We start from the raw sequence: 22,276 nt of genomic DNA, 5'->3' as shown, positions 1-22,276 counted from the left end.
TCAACCACAAAGCCTCAGAGCCCTTTGCCAACTGGGCTACAGGAGCCAGGCAAGCAGAGAGGCAAGGAAAGGCTCACAATGCAGTCACTCATATCTCCTTGCAGGGAAGACCCACACATTCATTCCTCAAAGGCCCCTGAGGAGCCACCAGGCTCAGTTCAAGAGGCTCCCAGGTGATGGTCCTGTTCCAGACACATCTCATGGTGTTGGTATGCATTTGTTTCACAAAGACCCTATGTCTTTATATTTTCCTAAACCACATTGAAGCAACCCTGGATGCCTTCTTCCCTAACTTTGAAGGCTGGTGAGAAATTCCATCTCAATCTTCCCCTCTGCTGTGGCACAAGAATGCTGAGAAGTAGACTCAGCTTGGGTGCCTCTAAAACACTCATTGTCCAAGCCTACCATGTGATTCATGACTGCCAATACTCCACACCCTTCCTGCATGGTGGCAATTACAGGTCATTTGTCATAACTCTAAAACCAAGATCCAACCCTTTCTCTAAATCCCCATTTATTCCAACCTTCTTTTCACAGAGGAAGTGAAGCTAGACCCAGAGAAGGCGGCTTGCTTGTACAGAGCCACAGTGTATTTATCCAACAAAGCACCAAAGGTTCCCCACTTCCTGGACCAGTGGTATTTCTTCTTACCCTACTTACTACCACCAGGAAAGCATCATCCTCAGGCCAACTTAAACTACACCTCCCCCAGGTGGATCAAATCTACTGTGTTATACCAAGGAGTTCACATCACTGCTGAGTGAGTCAGATCTCCATTTACAACATGGGGATAGGTGGTCTCAGAGCTCTCTATGTGCCAGCCAGTCTGGGAGACCTCACCTTTTAGATACACCCTGGTCTCCCTTACCTTCTGCCTGCCTCCCCTACTTGGGTCCAGGACTAGATTCATGACTGGAACTGGAACTAAGCCCAGGGATCCTCCTGGGGCTGAGCTCAGGGCTAGTTCCTTAGCTGGGTCCAGCACCAGATCCAGAGCGGGGCCCACAGCTGGATCCATGGCTTGGTGACATGGCTGAGTGCCTTGGCTAGCTCTGTGCCTGTGTCCGCAGGTTGGTTCAGAGAGGCTCTAGTCTGATTCTACAGCTGGACCCATGGACAGGCTTGTGAGTAGATCTGTGGCTAATGGCAGGATGCCCTACTCCTGGGGTCATGGTAACCCTACCTGTCCTTCTAGCCTCCTGCGGTTAGGGTTGGTGAGCAGGGCCAGCCCTGCTTTGCAATCCCATTTCTCCCACAGCTAACCTCCAACCAGGCCTGACCCTAATCTAAGCCCTAGCTCCCTACCCAAGAAATGATTAGACAGAGCTCAAATCGTGGTCTACAAGCTGTGTCTTACAGGTTCTGAGTTTCTTTGTGAATTTCTTCCAAGGCATGGATGATGGAGTTTTCCAATTGAGTGTTGGCCTCACTCACTGTCTTCTGTAACCAGAAAAGTAGGCATAAACCAAGCCTTCACACTGGAAGCCTGAAACAACCCAGGTTTCCTCTTTACAGTCTAGTTAACACATGTTACAGCCACGAAGGGACTATTATACAGCTGGGAAAATGAAAAGGCTAAAGGGATGTTATTATCTGATCGATAAATTTGAGCATTTTATTTGTACTTTAATAAATTCAAAATGGGCATGGACCAGGCCATGGCGGGCGCTGGTGCTGGCGCTTGGCCCGGGAGCGCCTTGGTCGCCACAGACGATGGTGACATCGCGGATCCGCTGCTGCGGCTGCCTCTGCCTCCCGAGGAGAGGCCGTGGCTGTGAGCTGCTACCGCCTCTCCCCTGCCCCTCTCCACCCCCCACCCCTCCCCCGCCGTCGCAGCCGAAGATCTCACCGGAGGGGTGGGCGACTGAACCTGGCAGCTGCGGACACCGCCATCTCCAGTGCTGCCCCGCAGGCAGGGAGGCCCCAGGTCTGCTCCAAGAAAACAATCAAAGGCAAAGCCATGGTTGCAAAGTAGAAACTGGAGGCAGTGTTGAACGTGGCCTTGAGAGTGCCAAGCATCATGCTGCTGGACATCCTCTACAGATGGGACGTCAGCTCCTTTTTCCAGCAGATCAAAAGAAGTAGCCTCAGCAACAACCCTCTTTTCCAGTACAAGTATTTGGCTCTTAATATGCGTTATGTAGATTACGTCTTAAGTGTCGTGCTACTCACTTTGCCCAGGCAGCATCTGGTTCAGCTTTTATTTATATTTTTTGACTGCCCTGCTCCTCTATGCTGGACATCAGATATCCAGGGACTATGTTAGGAGTGACCTGGAGTCTGCCTATGAAGGACCAATGTATTTAGAACCTCTGTCCATGAATCGCTTTACCACAGCCTTAGTAGGTCAGCTAGTGGTGTGCACCTTATGCTCCTGTGTCATGAAAACAAAGCACATCTGGCTCTTCTCGGCACACATGCTTCCTCTGCTGGCATGCCTCTGCCTTGTCCCTCTGGAGACCATCGTCATCATCATCAAGTTTGCTATGATTTTCACAGGGTTGGAAGTCCTATATTTTCTAGGATCTAATCTTTTAGTACCATACAACCTTGCCAAGTCTGCATACAGGGAGTTAGTTCAGGTAGTGGAGGTATACAGCCTCCTGGCCTTGGGAATGTCACTGTGGAACCAGCTGGTGGTCCCTGTGCTTTTCATGGTCTTCTGGCTTGTTTTATTTGCTCTTCAGATCTATGCCTACTTCAGCACCCGCCATCAGCCCGCATCCTGAGAGAGGCTTCTTTTCCTTTTCCTGACAAGTATCGCCGAGTGCTGCAGCACACCCTACTCCCTTCTGGGCTTGGTCTTCACGATGTCCTTCGTCGCCTTGGGTGTTCTGACATGCCTTCATGAACGGTCCTGCCATGAACAGGGGATGACAGAAGGAGTCACTCTGCTGATCCTGGCAGTGCAGACCGGCTTCATAGAGCTTCAAGTGGTTCACAGAGCATTTCTACTCAGCATCACCCTCTATCCTCGTGGCCTCTATCCTGCAGTCTACGTTAGAGATTGCGGATCCTATTGTTTTGGCGCTGGGAGCATCCAGAGACAAGGGTTTGTAGAAACACTTCCGTGCTCCTCCTCCTCATGTTCCCCGCATACATGGCCTACATGATTCGCCAGTTCTTCCCCATGGACTTTTGTCTTCTCATCATCGTCTCCAGCAGCATCCTGACCTCTCTCCAGGTTCTGGGAACACTTTTTATTTATGTCTTATTTATGGTTGAGGAATTCCACAAAGAGCCCGTGGAAAACATGGACGATGTCATCTACTATGTGAACAGCACTTACCGCCTGCTGGAGTTTCTTGTGGCCCTTTGTGTGGTAGCCTACGGCGTCTCAGAGACCATCTTCGGAGAGTGGACCGTGATGGGCTCTATGATTATCTTCATCCATTCCTATTACAATGTGTGGCTTCATGCTCAGCTGGGCTGGAAGAGCTTCCTACTCCGCAGGGATGCTGTGAATATGATTGAGTCTCTCCCAGTAGCCACGAAAGAACAGCTGGAGAAGCACAATGATATCTGTGCCATCTGTTATCAGGACATGAAATCTGCTGTGATCACACCTTGCAGTCATTTCTTCCATGCAGGATGTCTTAAGAAATGGCTGTATGTCCAGGATACCTGCCCTCTGAGTCACTGCCACCTCAAGAACTCCCAGCAACTGGGATTGGCAGGCTCCACAGCCTCCTGCTGGGGCTGAGCAGAACATTGTACATCAGGAAGGTCCTGAAGCCCCTGACCATGAGCGTCCGCCAGGGACTGGAACACAGGAAGGTTCTGGGGACAGTAGTGAACACATCAACAGAAGCTCCACTAGCCAGGAAGGGGCTGCTGACCGCAGAGAAGATCTTCAGAGTGCAAAAGGTGAAACCTGTCCTGTTGGGTCCGCCTAGAGGAGAAGTAGGCTTGGAGCCCTGCACTGTGGAGAAGGCCACCCAAGGTGGAGATCATGCTCAGATCGGAGGAGTGAATGTAGGAGAGGATTGGGCAGGGCCCTGACATTCCAAGGATCTATTCCAGGGGTACTCAGTGGACACCACCTGCTTTCCACCCCACTTGATGTTGTAGGAGAAATTTTGCAATGTACACTAATCAACATGTATTTATATGCTGATATTTTATAGAGGTTTGCCAAGAAAATTCAACCTCAGCAACTTCAGGAGCAGCCCCTGATTTGCGAGGGATAATGAAATCAGGTTTGAGTGTTTGAAAGGGGCCGAGAGGACAAAGACCTGGAGGTCTTCAAGAGAAGATGCGGGCAAAAGTGGAACTGACTTCCCTTCCCGTGGAACAGGGTCACTCTGATTATAAAGTATGGGTGATGATCAGCCCTTTCCTCCACTCCCCTGACCCTCAGTGGATTGGAACCACCAAGTGATTCTGGCGTTTTCTACAACACCGCAGAGAAATCAAAGACGTAGATGCATTGACTGTATTCTAAGATGGAGGCACATGTCCATCACCATGTGCTTCAGAGAAGGGGTGGGCAGGCACTGGGCCTGTCGGGGGCATTCATGTCACCTGACACCCTTGATCTTGATGCTGGAGTCTTCATATTTTGATGTATATGGAACTTTTGTTAATACATCGTATACTTCGTTGGCTGTGTGAAGTAAACTAAAACTCTAATGAACACTTTGGAGTCCACTTTTAAAAAGGAGGCCAAAGTGGGAGGGGCTTTAGGGTACTGATGGAGGCCCTGGGTATACTCTAGAATCTGTGCAATGTTTAATTCTCGAAGCTGAATGAAAAGCAGTGTTAAATCCTGGCAGCATTTGCACTTTGGGAATGAGTACCTAGTATATGACCCCACCCTGCAAATGCCACCTTTAAAGCTGGTAATAGACTTTGCACCCTTTCTTTGACAAGGATGTGTCATATTTAAATTTTTACATTCATCATGGCTACAGGTAGAACTGGGGAGGGGGGCTGTAATTTTTTTATGGGATTTTGATATGAAAAGAAACTAGTCATTTATTTATATAATAAGCTTGGCTCAAAAAGGTGTATTTCAGACTTGGTATTCTAATGTGGGATGTGGTTTTCTTTTCTTTCTTTTTTTTTTTTTTAGTAGCAAATTTGGATGTAGACTGACAGACATAGCTAAATGTCTTAATAAATTTAAATTTGAAGATAAAAAAATAAATTCAAAATGTCTGGAGTAAAAAAAAAGAGCAATCAAGATGGTTTCTCAATGCTAATAATACATTCAACCACAAAACAAAAATGCAGATCATATTGTATGTAATTTATAACATTATAAAATAGAGAAATAAAAGCAAGCAGATCTAGAACTTGCTATGATGACCAGACTGGCCTCAGACTTACAAGACCTGTCTTCCTCTGCCTCTGAGTACGGAGATTAAAGGTGTGCACGCACCACTAAGCAAACCTGGCCAAGAAGGGGTACACCTTAGCTACTGTGTATCTTGCTGTATGCTGTAAGGTGGAAGGGGGCGGTGAAAAGAAGGGCTGGTGAAATCCAGGTGAAAGTGAGATTTATATACATACATACATACATACATACATGTGTACATACATCCATACGTACATATATATACATATATACACACACATACACGCACATATACACACACCATTTGATAACATTTAAAAAATTTGAACCATGTAAATACACTAAATTTTTTGACTGGGTTTGAACTGGATAAATCCAGAAATCCAGGGCATAGAGTTGCATGCTAAGCAAGCACTCTGCCAAAGTAAGCTACATCCCCAGCATAATACCCTACCTTTTTTTTTTTTTTTTTTTTTTTTTTTTTTTTTTGAGACAGGGTTTCTCTGTATAGCTTTGGAACTCGCTCTGTAGACCAGGCTGGTCTCGAACTCACAGAGATCCACCTGCCTCCCAAGTGCTGGGATTAAAGGTGTGAGCCACCGATGCCTGGCAATACCCTACCTTTTCAAATTAAAATGTAAATAAAAAATAATACACTAAGAACAACAACAACAACAAAAGGTCAGGGGGAAACCAGTAGACTAGATGGTTTCTACATGGTCTTTCAGCCTTGATGAGCAGCTGGGAAAAGGGATAAGGGGAGAGGAGGAACATTCAGAATGGCCACAAATGTCCATCACCAAAGGCACAGGGGAAGGGAAAGGCATAGGGTCCAGAAAGCCTACTTGCTGAGACTCCAGGACCTGTCTCGGCCCTTTTGTACACACAGTAAGTATGTGGAGACACCCTCGTGTCCAGGTCCTGAGAGCTCCGTGTGCCCTCCCATGCCCGACATGCTCCTGGGCTCCCAAGGGTGGAGGCTGGTGGCTGCCTTCCTCAACCAGCAGGCCAAAAGCAGCCCCGCCCTCCCGCCAGCAGGATGCAGTCCTGTCTCCAGACGACGCCAGCTCCAGACTGTGGCCTGAGCCGAGTCCAGAACAGAACCCAGGGCACAGATGTTCCTATTCTCTGATTCCCGACGGGCTTCTTGAAAAAACCCGGCCTTCTTCAATCCACCTTTGAGTGGAGAGAAGAGGGGCCCTTCTTTCCTGCGGCCGCGGGCACCTGGCTGCCCGCCCTCAGGGGGCCAGCCGCAGGCTGCAGGTCCATGCGGCCCTTGTCTGCACTGCTAGCTGTTGGCCGAAGTCCCTGCTAGAGGCGGTGACTGAGAAAGGGCAACACAGGTTCCAGTTGGCCCCATCTGAAGGTCTCTGGCTTTTTCTGGCTGCCTTACACTTTTTGGGAGGCGTCTGGCTGAGGTGAGGGGCAGACCTGCAAAATCCCTGAGTCCCCTGAACTGGGCCCTCCAGCCAGACAAAAATACACACCCTTGGTCTCTGGAGACACACACACACACATACACACACAAGAAAGGAATGTAATTTTTAGTTACAACTTAATAATTTAATACCAATAATAATAATAATAAGTAAAAACCAGAGAGAGGGCAGAGACAGGAGGATCCCTGGGGCTCCCGGTGAATCTAGAGGGATTGGTGAGCTTCAGTTCTACTCAAAGACCCTGGCCCAAAACATAGGGTGGAGAGCAGTTAAAGAAGACTCTCAATGCCAGGCGATAGCGGCACACGCCTTTAACCCCGGCACTCAGACACAGAGGCAGGTGGATCTCTGTGAGTTTGACACCAGCCTGGTTTACAGAGCAAGTTCCAGCATAGCCAGAGCTTTACAGAGAAATCCTATCTCAAAAAAAAAAAAAAAAAAAAAAAGACACAACGTCTACCTCAAGCCTCCTCATGCACACAGGCCCGAATACACACACACACACACACACACACACACACACACACAAACACACACACAAATAAATAAATAAATAAATCCCAGCTCTGTTGCGAGCCATGTGATCTTGGTTATGCAGCACGACATGAGCTCTGAGCCCCATTTCATCGTCTATCAAATGGGATGAGATGATATAGAGGTGATAAACATTCAGACGGCTGGAGCTGAAAAAAGGGGGGAGGGGTATTACCCTCTTCCCGGTGGGGTGGAAGGTGCAAGGTTAGCACCGAGTGAGGTTTAAGATTCTGAAACCAACCGCCCAGGTTCGGAGCCTAGCACACTATGTGAGCTTGGTCAAGTTAGTCACACTTTCTGTGACTACAAATGGGGATCATGAGCACATGGTACACAGCACTGCTGGAGAAAACAATGGGGTTGAGAGCGCCCCCTTCTGTTGCTGGCTGCCTGGATCAAACCAGTTCTCCTTTTCTGAGTCTATTTCTGACCAGAGCAGGAAAGGGTGGAAAGCTCCATCCAAACCTTCTTAGGATGAGAAACTGAGCCTTCCCTCACCCTCTCCAACCAACATCTGGTTCTCATAAACATCTTCAACTCTATGCCTTAGGCAACAAAGCCCTTCAAACCACCCATTGTGGGATGGGCAGGTCCCCTGGGCCTCCTGCCCACTCGGCGTCTAGCCTGCAATCCCTAGGGCCATCTCCACTTCTCCGCACCTCTTTGGAGGGAGGCTGCTTCCTTTGTACTGGCTGTGGTGTCTGCCCCTGTGGCTCCTGGTTGGCACAGCTGCCAGCTGTATGCTATTCTCCAGCCTGCCTGAAGACCACAGTGGTTAAGCGCATGCTGTGCCAGGAGCCTATGACCCACCAGTAAGAACTGTGGCACAGCGGCTGTCCAACTTGGGTTGCTCGCCACAGGAGCCCCTTACAGAAAGTGTCTGGGCTGCGAATGCAGCTTGGTTGGTGGAATGCTTGTCCATCATGCACAAAGCTCTGCATTTCTTCCTCAGTGCTGTTCACAGGGGCACACACCTGTAATCCTAGCACGCGGGGTAGAGGCAGAAAATCAGAAATTCAAGGGCACCCTCTACACAAGTGAGTTCAAGTCCAGCCCGAGCTGTAAGAGAATTTGTCATTTGAAGGAAGAAGGAGAGGAGGAGGAGGAAAGGAGAAGGAGAAGGAGGAGGAGGAGAAGAAGAAGAGACATCTAGAACATTCTGTGTCTGAACCTTGGCAGAGGCAGCTAGGATCCATGTTCCTTCATCACCCCTTATCCCTTCCCCCCACTTCCTTTGGCCTTCTCTCCATCACTGGCTCAGTTTTAAGTGTCACTCTTTAGATCACCCAAAATGTGCTCAAATTAAAGCACTCCATTTACTATTTCTTAGACGCATGAACGGAGGCAGCCACTTTATTCTTTTTGTAGGAAACAATTGCTTTTGTGCTGAAGCAAGCCATGGAGTACATTGCCCTGTCCCCACATGGAACAGAATGCAGACACGCAAAATGTGCAGCAAACACTCGAACCTAGATGCTCCAGAGCCCAAGGCTTGTCTGTTTTGTCTCTGATGGATTCCTAGACTGGGACAAGAGTCCTCCATTGAACACAGCAGGAGTTTAATAAATGTTTATTGAATAAATAGATCTCATGCTTACAGCCAGAGGTTCAAGCTGATTTATGTGCATACCCTCTATGTCCTGGGGAGCAGCTTGGCAATCCTTGGGTCATATACCATTTCCTTGGCTCCTCCTGATTGCCTAGTGTGATGATGTAGTAGGTATCCTTAAAAAATACTTTTGAAACATTTATTTTATGTGTATGGGTGTTTTATCTGAATGTGTACCTTTGTACCACATGTGTTCCTTGTGCTCTTAGAGGCTAGAAGAGGATATCATACTTCCTAGGATTGGAGTGACAGATGCTTGTGAGCTGCCATGTGGATGTTGGGAACCAAATCCAGGTTCTCTGAAAGAGCAGCCCATGCTCTTTACTGCTGAGCCAGCTTTACTCCCTCATTAAAATGTGTGTATGGTGGGGGTGGGTATGTATGTATTGTGCATGTGAGTGTGTGTGTGTGTGTGTGTGTTAGGGGGGAGTGCTTGTTTGGTTTCTGCTTGATTAAAGAAGGTCTCTCACTGGCCTGGCACTCACTACTTGGGCTACACTGGCTGACCAGCAAACCCCAGGAATCTGTTTGTCTCTTCTTCACCAATGCTAACTAGGATGGCAAGAGGGAGTCCCCATACCTACCACTTTTAAGTGGGTTCTGGAGATCGAACTCTTGTGTGTCAAGAATTTACACTATACCTCTTTGCCCAAATGCTTGACTTTTAAGAGAGCAGCACAAAATGAAAACTTAAAAACGCAAGACTGTGGGGTCCAGGGCCAGGTGAGCAATCTTTAAAATTCCAGGAGATTTATATGAAGAAAAGAGTGGAGGCAAGGAAGATGAGTAGAGACTGCAGGAGACTCTTTAGGATTTGGAGTTGACAAAGGGGAGGACAAAGGGCAGCCAAAGGGGAGGAGAGCCAAGGAAAATTCTAGCTTCTGGCTTGTATGATGGGACAGATGGAGTCACAAGACCAAGGCAGAAATGTACAAGCAAAGTAAGGTGATAGCAATGGTGCTGAGAGAATCATGGGCCACGCTGAGTTCGAACACCATGAGGACCATCCAGGAAAACAGGATTCACCGATGAGTCAGCTAAAGGAGTGTCTGAGAAGTAGGTCCTGTGGAAATCCTGATGTCCAAGTGGCAACCAGAAAAGCAGTCATCTACAGAGCTTGTGTAATTTGAAAGAAAATAGCCCCCAAAGGGAGAGGCATTATGAGGAGGTGTGGCCTTGTTGGAGGAAGTGTGTCACTGTAGGGGCAGGCTCTGAGGTCCCATATATGCTCAAGCCATACCCAGTTTCTTAGATCACTTCCTGTTGCCTACAGATCAAGATGTAGGGCTCCTTTCTTCTCCAGCACCATGTCTGCCTGTACACCTTAAGTTGTACTGAGGAGGCCTAATTTAACATCAGTGCAGCCATAACAGGCTGCAGGCTAACAATATTGGGACTAGAACTCAGCCTTAGAATAACCAGGAAAAACTACAAACTGTACCCTGCAGGGGCCCAATCAGAATTGAGACAAACAAGTCCTAGATGCTCCAGAACATTAAGAATAGCTTGCCTGACTTGTATATAGGTTGCCAATTTCCTTACAGCAATGCCAGTACCAATCCCTGTTTGACAAGATTCCTGTTGCTCCACTCCTGCCCAGTCAGGAGTTCAACCCCCACCTGAATCCAGAATTCCCCTAACACCCATCCTTTACTTCCTAAAAATCCTTGCCATAAGTGAGCTCACTGCTCTCTCTGATCCAACAGCTGTGTCCGAATGGACAGAGAGTTCAAGCTCAAGCTTTTGATAAAGACTCTTTGCTTTTGAATATGAACTCAGACTTCTGGTGGTCTCTGGGAGGCTCATGATGCGGGCACAATAGTACCATACAATAATGAACCAAGTCTCTGAATGTAAGCAAGCTGTCCAAATTAAATGCTTTCCTTTATAAGAGTTGTGGTCACTGTGTCTCTTTTCATCAATAGAAGCCCTAACTAAGATATAGGTACTTGATGAGTTGGAAGGCTTGCAGCAGAAGTAATAATAACAAAAAAAAATGGTGAAATGGAGCTACCAGAGCATATGGTCTCACTGCTGCACACACTTTCTTTAGGATCAGTGCTGGAGAATGTCCGCTGCATCTGGTCTCTGGAAGGTTGCAGAGAGCCTTGGGGAGAGCAGTTTTACTGAGGCACTCTGATTGCCGGTTTTATGCCAATTTGACATAAGTTGGAATCATTAGGGAGAAGAGAATCTTAACTGAGAAAACACCTCCACCAGAATGACTTGTGGGCAAGGTTGTGGTACATTTTCTTGGCTGATGGATGCAGGAGGGCCCAGGGTTGTGGTCTTGGATGCTATGAGAAAGCAGGATGAGCAAGCCATAAGGAACAAGCAAGTAAGAAGCACTCCTCTATGGCCACCGCTTCAGCTCCTGCCTCCAGGTTCCTGCCCTGTTCCCCTGGATGATGAACTACAAACTGTAGGTTGAAATAAATGCTTTTCTTCCCAAATTGCTTTTGGTCAATAGTGTTCTATCACAGCAATAGAAACCTGAAGATGGATGCTGAGAATAGAATACAGTATAGAGAGGGAAGAGGAGAGAGTACAGTGACCTCAGGATTCTCTGGGGAAAGAGCGGCTCCAAGAGAAAGGGGAGATGCAGCCATGGCTGGAGAGGAGCCAGGCTCGCCAAACACAGATGAGCAGTGCACGGTGTGGCACCTCTCCTGTTTGGAGACTTTATTCCAACAGGACATCCAAATATTGACCGGAGTTCCAAAAGGGAACACATTGTTTTTTAATACCTAAAGCATGCTCAGTCATGAATCATGATGACAGCAGATTGAGTCTGTTGTGTAAACAGTAGAATGTGTTTGTTTGTTATCAATCTGTGTAAGTGGTCCAGCTCTTTTAGATCAAAATCAGAAGCCAAATAAAAACAAACAAAAAAGTTACTGCTGAGAAATCCTTTGCTACCAGCTCATAGCTATCATTCTTGTTTTTGGGGTGTGTTTTATTGAGACAATGTCTCATGTAGCCCAGGCTAGTCCCAAAATTACTATACACCTGAGGCTAGCCTTGAGCCTATGATCCCCCTGCCTCCATCTCTCACCTGTAGGCCTTTCAGGCATACATCCCTATGTCTGGTTCATTCTTGCTTAATTCTTCAAGCCATTTCTGTGAGGAATAGGTCACATCTCCCCTCAAGTACTTTTTTCTTCATTTATTGCTGAGAATCCAAGTTTTCAATTACTATATGTTGCCAGTGGTTACTATTATGAACAGTGAAGATACATGATATGTAATGTTCTTTTCACTGCTAAAGATTCATTGGGACTGCCCTGCTTTATATACAAGTGCTTAGGTATGAACATACTCATCTCTATTATTTTCTCTTGCTCTCTGTTTCTTTCATCACTTTATAAAATGCTTTTTTATAACTTATACATACTTTTATAAGATGTTTAAATTTTATAAAATTTTTATAATTATTTTATAAATGTATAAAATTAATAAAATGTTTGCCAGAATTTCAGCTTGTAACCTAGGCTTTATTTGCTTTAATCTTGCCCAAAATATCTTTCTCCATACTGCTGTTTGTTTGTTTCCTAGTGCATCTAAAATCTCTCCTTTTTTCTGAGACAGGGTCTTGCCATGTAGCCCTGGCTAGCCTGGAACTTGCTGTATAAATCAGGCTAGCCCCACACTTGAATTGATTCTCCTACAACTGCGTCCTAAGTGTTCCAAGGCACCTCTGGGCCTCACTGTGGAAATAACATCTACACATTGTTCAAAAGAATGTTTGTTTCAATTTTCTTGCTACTCAAAATGGTAAAGTAGTCATAGTAAATAAAAAGACATTTGAGGACTGAAGAAATGGCTTAGGGGTTAAGAACACTTGCTGCTCTTGTGGAGGCCTGGAGTTCAGTTGCCTGCATCCAGGTTGAGCTCCATAGGATTCAATGCCATCTTTATGGGTACTCACAGAAATGTGCACATACACAAACATGCACACACAGATACATTAAAAAAAATGATTATCAGAATCGTTGAAAAGATACACACCCAAAACCTTCATGCTTGCTGATTTGAGTCCATTAATTTGTTGTTCTGCAATTATCCTTTTGTTCTTGCCACTTTCCTATTAAAATTTCTCTGCAGATTATTTCCTTAAGTTCAGTCACTCTCAGTGGTATTCTGAAAAGTGATCTACCAAATATGTACCTGCACAAACCCGTGGAACCTGTGAGTGTCCCCTTGTTTTGGAAGAAGCTTTTTGCAGATGGGTCTTGAAATGAGGAGATGCTCCTAGGTACCTGGATGGGCCCTGGATGCCATTCCAACTCTCATAGAAGGAGGGGACCATTCATTGCTACCATGAATACAAGCAAGGTCATTTGAAGATGTAGGCAGAGATGAGAGTAATGCTCCCACCAGGCAAAGAATATCTCTCCTCATATTACTGCTTCTTGTTAGCTGGTCAGAATACCTGACAGAATGGATAAAAGAGGAAAAATTTACTCTGGCTCATGGTTTTCGGAGTCCTACACATGGTTGCTTGCTCCCTGTCCAACCCCATACTTAGGCAGAACATCATTGCAGCAGGAATGTATGGTAGAGAGAGAAGGTTCCTCGCCTTTCAGTGATCAGGAAACAGACAGAGTGGATGAAACTGGGAAGCAGGTACAGCCTTCAAAGACAGAGCCTAGTGGCCCACCTTATCCAGATAGGCTCTATCCCTGAAGTCCCCATCTCCCAAAATAGTGCCACCAGCTGGAGACTAAGCACCTTGTGAGCCAGCTGGAAACATTCTAGATCCAACTCATAACACCCCCAGACTCTGCAGAGGGAAAGTAGCTCTTGTCTTCAGACTTCCAGCCTCCAGCACAGAAGAATAAATTATTATTATTATTATTATTATTATAAGGTTGTGACCGTTTGTCATAACAGTCCCAAGAAAAAGAATGTACTCTATAGCTCACCCCTGGTCCACCCAACACCAGGACCCAACTCCACTTCCTGCAGCGGAGTTTATAATGTCTCCACTTCTCCCAACTATAATCCAAAATACCCTTGTCTTCACAGCATCTCACTACTCACTCAGTAAGGTTGGGACTGTCTTCCTTCCCCGTCCCATGTCGTCATCCATGCTCTGTCCCATCTTCCACACTCCTGACCCTGAACTTCGGTTAACCTCTCAGAACAGCATTGTTTCTCTGTTGCTATAGAAACACTGGGTCAGAGGGCAGGCTCCTGCAGCCAAGCCTAACAGCCTACGTTCCATCCCCAGGACCCATATAGTGAAAAGAGAGAACCAACTCCCACGACTCTGACCTCCACATACATGTGCTCCCACATATATGCCCACATAAACAGATAAGTAATAAATGTGATAAAAAAAATATATCGGTTATATATTTGAGATGCACGGAAACAGTCTGTCACATTTGTCATCTGAGAAATAAAACATTAATGTTGAAATTGCCTTTATGTCACTCCTTAACTCCATAATTACAACATACTGAATTTTATTTTTCTGTGAAGTTAACACCTGAATAATTGTTAAAAGAGACTAAACAATATTAACAAATCTTACCATAGCAAACAGTGGCCCTCAACCCACCTCCCATCAGCCGCAGTTCTGATATTCAATGGTGAGCATTTCCAGTATATATAACTCTTTCTTCTGGTGATTACCTCTATTTTCTAAGTAGCACCCACGTGTTGGGCATTTCCTGTTTGCAATACCACTGACTCCCTGGTGTGAGATGTGGAGGTAATAGGTGCACATGCACACACTCTCCCCATCCTCCCAAAATAGTGATGTCATTTTGGGGGGGTAAGGGCATTAAATCAACATCCAACATTTGTGTTATTAGTACATGTAAATATTACTTACTATTCTTGCATAGTTTTTGTTTCTTGGTTTGAATAATTGTCTCATTTTTTTTTAAACTGTGTTTTCAATGTGCCTATAATTAATTTGGCTCTAGCCTGTAGGGCCCTGCATGGACCCCAGAGGCACCTTGAGCAAGCCTGAAGCTGTTGGCTTGAACTTCTTGCCCCAGAGTCGTTGCTGGTGCTCTGCCTGATTTGCTAACACACATCTGCTGGGGAGGAGCTAAGCCCGAGAACTTGCACGCTTGACCCTTGATTGTTTTCCACTGTGCTGTCAGTATATAAACCCACTCCTTCCTCGCCATAAACGGCCTTCGGCATCCCTGTTGCACAAATGACCCACTGTCATGTCTTTCATTTAAATCTCTTGGCCTTCACCCAGTTAATGGAACAGATTGTAGCACGGGCACTACACTAGCCAACCACTATTCTCTTTTTGGAATGATTTTCCTTCTCTATTTAACAAGATCCAGGGCTCTAGACAGCTTTCTTGTACTCTGAATTGGTTCCTCTCTGGGCCCCACACATACAGCTTGATCTGGAGGCAACCCTTCCTGTTCTCTTGGGAACATCTTTCACCTGTCTCTCATACACCTGCATTTTCCATTTCCTCCTTTGTGTGAAGCCCACCCCTCTTCTCCATCCCCCAAATAGCTTCTTTAAAAATGAAATCTGAAAAATAATATTTGGAAGTACAGATTTTGTTGTTGTTGGGACAGGGTCTCAATAGCCCTGGTTGGCCCTGGTTGGCCTTGAAGTCACGGCAATAGGCATTATATACTTGTCTTCAAGTTTCTGGTCCTGAGACATCTGATGCCCTTTAGTTGTATAGTCCATGGGGTGAACCCTGATAATCTTCTCTGAAGACTTCTAAGGTCTTTCCTTAACCCACAGTGATCTTACTCCCACAATGGTGTTACTTAGTGTAAGCCTTTCTTTAGCTGTCTTACTGGGCAATTCTCAAGCCCTATGTCTACTCTTAGGTGAACTGTCCTCAGTTCTGGGAATTTTTTCCCTCTCTGCTATGAATGAGGAAGTTCCTGGAAGGAACCTCATGTTACACAGATGTAAATACATGATTAGCCGTAACCCCTGTAGAGACATTGGGACATTGACGCTGAAGGTCCAGAGCCTAATTGCATCTTAACTTGGGCCATCTTTAGCTCCCTCAGTAGGCATTTATTCCCCGCCTCTGTGTGTAACCTAACATCTTCATGACCATTAGGTAAACCCTTTGGCATGTACAAACAGACGACTATCACCATTCAAAGGGCTAAGAATGTGATGCCTATACCTGAGATTTCCTCACTTCCCTGCAACCTGCTACCTGATGTTTGAAAAGTTCCTTGATTTATGACTTTCTTAGTTTTGTTGCCACAAAAACTTCAAGAAACTGCTATTGCATTAGAGCACGGAGCTTGAGGTGACTGGCATCTGTGTTCCCAAGGCCATGGTTACTCAGATTTGGCTCTAGAATAAACTATCGCTTACCCCTTTGAGGCAAAAGTTGATTTTTGTGTTGTCTCCACTTTCTCTCAGATATTGAATTCCTAGCTGGATCCTCTCTCTCTCTCTGAGTGTGTGTGTGTGTGTGTGTGTGTGTGTGTGTCTGTGCGCGTGTGCGCGTGCGCGCGTGCGTGTGTGGGTGTGTCTGTCATCTGTCTGTCTCTCAACCTTTTTTGGTTCATAATTTAAAGTTTATATTTCTTTAAAATGGTGTTATTAGGGGGTGCAAAAGTCTTGATTTTCTGAGTATATTAGTTATACTCTCATTTTTATCCCTTTTTCTCTTTGAGTTTCCTACCTTATTGTATCCATTCTTCAAATCTCCTCTTCTGTTTGTCTGGGTTTTGCATCCTTTACCAGCCATTAACATTGAGGAACAATGCACTACAAGTTTGTTTCAGAGATTCCTTCACTGTAATGGCCTTTGCTGTGGGCCTCACTGAGCCCAGAGGCAGAAGCACAGCTGAATCAAGCTTCTACTGTTGCTGCTGCTGTTACTGCTTCTACTGCTGCTGTTGCTGTTGCTGCTGCTGCTGTTGCTGCTGCTGCTGCTGTTGCTGCTGTTGCTGCTGCTGCTGTTGCTGCTGCTGCTGTTGCTGCTGCTGCTGTTGCTGCTGTTCCTGTTGCTGCTGCTGTTGCTGTTGCTGCTGCTGCTGTTGTTGCTGTTGCTGTTGCTGCTGCTGTTGCTGCTGCTGCTGTTGCTGCTGCTGTTGCTGCTGTTGCTGTTGCTGCTGCTGCTGTTGCTGCTGTTCCTGTTGCTGCTCCTGCTGCTGCTGTTGCTGCTGCTGCTGTTGCTGCTGCTGCTGCTGCTGCTGCTGCTGTTGCTGCTGCTGCTGCTGCTGCTGTTGCTGCTGCTGTTGCTGCTGTTGTTGTTGCTGCTGCTGTTGTTGCTGTTGCTGCTGTTGCTGCTGCTGCTGTTGCTGCTGCTGCTGCTGTTGCTGCTGTTGCTGCTGTTGTTGCTGCTGCTGCTGTTGCTGTTGTTGCTGCTGTTGCTGCTGCTGCTGTTGCTGCTGCTGCTGTTGCTGCTGCTGCTGTTGCTGCTGTTGCTGTTGCTGCTGTTGCTGTTGCTGCTGCTGTTGCTGCTGCTGTTGCTGTTGCTGCTGCTGCTGCTGTTGTTGCTGTTGCTGCTGCTGTTGCTGCTGTTGCTGTTGCTGCTGCTGCTGTTGCTGCTGTTCCTGTTGCTGCTCCTGCTGCTGCTGCTGTTGTTGCTGTTGCTGTTGTTGTTACTGCTGTTGTTGCTGCTGCTGCTGTTACTGTTGGGGTGCAGGTGTGTGGACTTCTGCCCCATGAACTAGCTGCTCGCCTATGGTTTCCACGTGACCATGCTGCTAGCTCGGGGTCTTGGCTGGTGTTTCATGGTCTTTGTTGACATATGAGGACCCAGCCGCTATGGGGTTCTTTCTGTGAAGGGTAGGGCTTTTTTGCCCCATCCCAAAGGAAAGGCCTGAAGCATATGCTCCCACTGAGGAGAGGAAAGGGCTGAGACTACTCTGCAATGGCAACACCACAGTCTTCCTGTTGGCTTCTGCACTCTTTCCTGTGCACCTTAGACGTGACATCCCATCTGCCTCTGGCTGCCTGTACCTTTTTAGGTTGTCCAGTGGGTGATCAATCTGTCCTTTCTGTACCTTGAGACTTTGTGTGTGACATTTTCACCATCATCCCCAAGCAGGGGGACATGCATGGGGTGCCTCTGGGCTGCACAGCCCCTTTATGTGCCCTGTTCCTGACTCTACCCTGAGACCCAATCTGTCTATACAGTCAGACACACTACTGCCACAAGTTGTGTCCTCCTTCTGAGCAGCTCGGATCCTAAGCTGCTGTCACCATGTGGTTGTGTCCATCTTGAACCCCACGTCAGGCCTCAGGGTCACCTTGGCTTGCATGGGTGCAGGATACCATATATGACATTGTCTGGTCCCTGATACAAGGGAGCCCAGGCATTGGGGCTTGGACTCCAGAGCTCTGGGAAGGTCTGTGTGTCAGGCCAACATGGAGTTCCGTAAACTTGAGGAGCCTAGGAAGCCACTTCCACTTAGCACTGGGAGGAGCTTTGTCTCTGAGGGATGGAAGCCTCCAGCAGCCTCCCACAGTCTTAGATAAACCTGTGGAAAACAGCAGCAAACAGGTTGTACCTCCTAGTAATAGACCTGATTTTTGAGACAAAAATAAAGCTGGTACCTGACTACCTGGCCTCTGTCACCAGTGGGTTGTGGCTCTCACTGGTGACAAGAGCCTGTGGCGAGTGAAGCTCATTGAGTACTAGCTTCAGGGGCAGAACCCTGAACAGATCTTGCCAACACATGAGTCATCCCAAATTGTTACCCCACACCGTGGGCATGGGAGTGGCCCCTTTGACCTTACCTTGCCAGGAAAACCAGTTGCGTTCCATTGAAGATAAACTTGAAGAAACCCAAACAGGGGAAGCAAAGATGCAGGGCTGTCGAACCGCCAAGTGTGCCCATTGACCTAGCCAGGGGCCTCATGGAGGAAGTCTGTCTGCCTCCCAGGACGGCAGGTGAGATGCTTTCCCAGTGGACCCTGCTGCTTGCTTGCTGCAGAGGATTGTTTGCACTAAATAACACTCTTATAAATAGCTTTGTTCTTTGCTAATTAGCTCATGTTCCTCAGAGCGGCCTGAAGCCCCATTGGCTGGGTAACAGTGGGTGTGTCAGAGGGCTGGTGGTAAGAGAAGATGAACCTTGTCACCCATTGTACACCCAGCCGCCCAGTGTCCTGAGTCCCTGTTAATTCTTTATGAGGTGAATCACCTGCATTAAACAAAAACAGCAGCACAGCTGGGTCACTGAGCAGTGTTTTAGTTGCTTTCCCACTGCTCTGGGGAATACGAAGAGAAAAGCCTTATCTGGGCTAACAACTTCAGAGGTCTCAGTCCCTGACTGTTTGGCCCTGTCACTTACAGCCTGTGATGAGGCCGAGCATCATTCTGGGGAGTGTGTGGTGGACCAGTACTGCTCACTTCATGATTCCTGAAAAGCAGATAGAGACCAGGAATGCAATTATATATGCATTTTTTGTTGTCATTGTTTTTTTCAAGACAGGGTTTCTCTGCATTGTTTTGGAGCCTGACCTAGAACTCGCTCTGTAGACCAGGCTGGCCTCAAACTCCCAGAGATCTGCCTGCCTCTACCTCCCGAGTGCTGGGATTAAAGGTGTGCACCAACAACACCTGGCTACACATACATTCTAACTAGAGACTAAGGAGTAGGTGCTACAGGACATCACTGTGTCAGAGGACCAGCTGAGGCCACACCAGCGCAGTTCCTTCCTGCAGCAGTCAGTCTCACACTCAGAGCAAGCCCTGCGGCACGTTTGTTTGCTCAGAGCCACCCTTTGAGAATGTTGATGGAGCTCGGCATGTCCAGGGCTGACTCTGATCCTCACACTAGCCCTCAAAGGATGGCACCATCATTCTCTAGCTACATCTCAGGAACCAGAGAGGGGACAGATTCTGCTCAGAGTCACCCAGCCAAGAAACAAACCAGCCAAACCCAGACTGTGCACTGCCTGGCACAGTTCTGCCCTTTTCCCAACAGCACCGCGTGCCAGACTTGCAGGCTTTCAGAGGCACACCAGTCAATACTGTGCAACCCCAGCCATTCCACGTCCCCTCCAGGGAAGGTGCTAACTCCATTGAAGGAATGCTTCTTTTAAGCCTGCCCCTCATCCAGGACTCTCCTTCTACCCCAGATCTTCTACCAGACATGGATAGGAGTCAGAGAAGCAGAGATGTTCCAGGCCCCCGAGGGGAAACTGAGTCTGGTCTGAAATACAGAAAATGGGACAGCAGAAGGGCTGGGACCTCCAGCCTACAATCATGGGTTTAGACTTTGTCCCCGGGGCCTCCCTGGAGCAGAAGCCTCCAGGTTCTGCCACGAAACACATGTGGCTTGAAAGGAAAGTGCTGGGGCTGGCCCAGCGCCCTGCCTTTTCCTTCAGCTTTCTCATCCCACAGCAGGAAAAGCATATGTTCTTTCCATATAGAGGAGACATTGTTCTGAGAGTGAGTAAGACTCTTGGCCGTGAAGCTGGCACAGCACACAGAGCACTGGGCAGGAAGCTGGGCAGCACTGGCTCCCACTCCTGGAGGCTGGACCAGGCTGAGTTGGCTGATACCCTCCAAGAAGATGGGATGGCGTCGGGGTGCTGGGTTATGATGCTTTTCAGGGCAGGAGCCCAGGAGGATGCTGTACTCTCTTATGGACTGAGGAAGGGGTGGGCTTTTCTCACTCAGCTGCTGGGCTGGAGGAGTGAAGAACCAGGGGTTATCCAGAGGCAGGCGACCTACAATCTGGGTCTGAGTCAGAGGTGACTCAGGTGTGTACTCAACCAGGCTGGGCCATTTCTAGACGGTTATTTCCAGTACTTACCCAAATTTTCCTCTGTGCTTCACGGTTAGGTGGCAAAGGGATGACTCACCTTCAGTGCCAAATAGCCCTCCAGCAGCCATAGATAGATAGATAGATAGATAGATAGATAGATAGATAGATAGATGACACTTCATTTTCTTCCTGGCTGGGCTGGGTCCAACAAGCCCAACTTTCCCCCACTGATTAAAGACCCTACTATGCATGAGGTCTGAGAAGGGTAGAGAGGTTGGATTTGGTGGAGGGTATAGGATGCAGGGCTGGTCAGGAATCAGAGTAAAACCACTAAAGAAACATGAGACACAATCTAAAAAAGTCAAGGACTTGGAGCAGAAGAATGAGACAAGTCACTAAGTCCTGAGTTGGGCTGTAAGGGTCCATCCCTGTTGTTCATAACCTAGGTTCCTCGTATTTAAGGTCTTCAGAGCCCCCAGGCCCAGGATACACAGCTCCAGGTGAATGGAGGCCAGTGCCAGCAGGGAGGCAGTGGGCAGCTTAGTTGTCAGACTAGAGCCTGATAGGCCAGAGGCAACCCTGCCGTTGTACCCATTGGTCAGTCTTCCTTTGTAGCCACAGTCTGCCAGGGAGCAGCAAGGTGAGCATCTCAGTTCTCCATGCTTGGACTTGCTCCTGGGGCATTTCCATCTGGACCCTCAGAGTAGATACTAACCTTGAATGCTTCTCTTTCCCCGGTCTTGTCTCAAGGGTCCCCTTCCAGGACAGCTGAGAACAAGGAGTCAGTGCCTTGCAAGATGCAGGCTCTTCCCATAGACTTTGTAACCCCAGATAACAGCTAGGTTCCAGGCTATCCAAGCATGCCAGCCTGAAGCTGGAAGTTCAGTTAGAGTTCCTTTTAGAATCTAGGTTTATCTTGCCTTTCAAAAGAACTGAAAGCCAAGAAAGAAAGGTGGACTGCAAGTTAGGGAGCCTGGAGTCTCCTTGTACCTGAGCCATGTCTCAGCCTCTTCCTAAGACTAAGACTAGCCTTCCCTGACCAGCACTTGAGCATCTCACACCCCTGTGCCTTTAAGGTAGCCTGATAGGCTGATGGTCCATGACCGCCACCTAGTGGCTAGTGGCAGCCAGCTAGGGTAAATACAACCAAGATTTTTGGAGGTTCATATAAAACAATAGACCTCAAACGCTTGGGCTGGGGGGGGGGGGTGCCTGGTGGGTGTGAGGCATGAGTGAGCACACAGAGAATGAGAACTGCACTTTCTCCTCCTGAGAGGGAGTTCCCAAGTTCCCAGAGTTCAGTAGCACAGATGACAGGCTTCTATAAAATCACCTCAGGTTTGTGGTGAGATAGGACCAGACCCGAATCCCTCAGATCTCAACTTACCTTTTGTATCTTGGTTTGTGTTGTATTGAGACAGGCTCTCAAGTGGGCTAAGCTAGTCTCACATTTTCTATGTAGCCAGGTGATGACCTTGAACTTCTGATCTTCCTGCCTCAGCCTCCCCAGTGCTGAGATTCCAGGTGTACAGCACCATGCCTAGTTTCCATGGTGTTGGGAATCAAACCTGGGGCTTTGTGGTTGCTCTTAAATTAGTCACATCCTCAGCCCTCTTACCATGGGCCTCTCATCTGTGAAGCAGGGCTACCTAGGCCTTGTAGGACCTCAGACCTCTCTCTGCATGAGCAGTCTTGTGAGAAGAGG

At 47.5% G+C, this 22,276-nt stretch overlaps 1 protein-coding gene and 1 pseudogene across 1 annotated transcript in view; one reads left to right on the top strand and one right to left on the bottom strand.

Moving 5' to 3' along the window:
- The window catches only part of Aen (apoptosis enhancing nuclease), a 467,932-nt gene that overhangs the window by 420,476 nt on the left and 25,180 nt on the right, over nucleotides 1–22,276 (bottom strand). The window lies entirely within an intron of this gene.
- On the top strand, nucleotides 1,926–4,419 carry LOC127238129 (RING finger protein 145-like; annotated as a pseudogene).

This window comes from Phodopus roborovskii, unplaced genomic scaffold (genome assembly GCF_943737965.1).
Source record: "Phodopus roborovskii unplaced genomic scaffold, PHOROB, whole genome shotgun sequence".
NCBI classification, from domain to species: Eukaryota; Metazoa; Chordata; class Mammalia; order Rodentia; family Cricetidae; genus Phodopus; species Phodopus roborovskii.
Note: the sequence above shows the minus strand (reverse complement) of the source record. Positions and strands in the feature narration are given on the sequence as shown.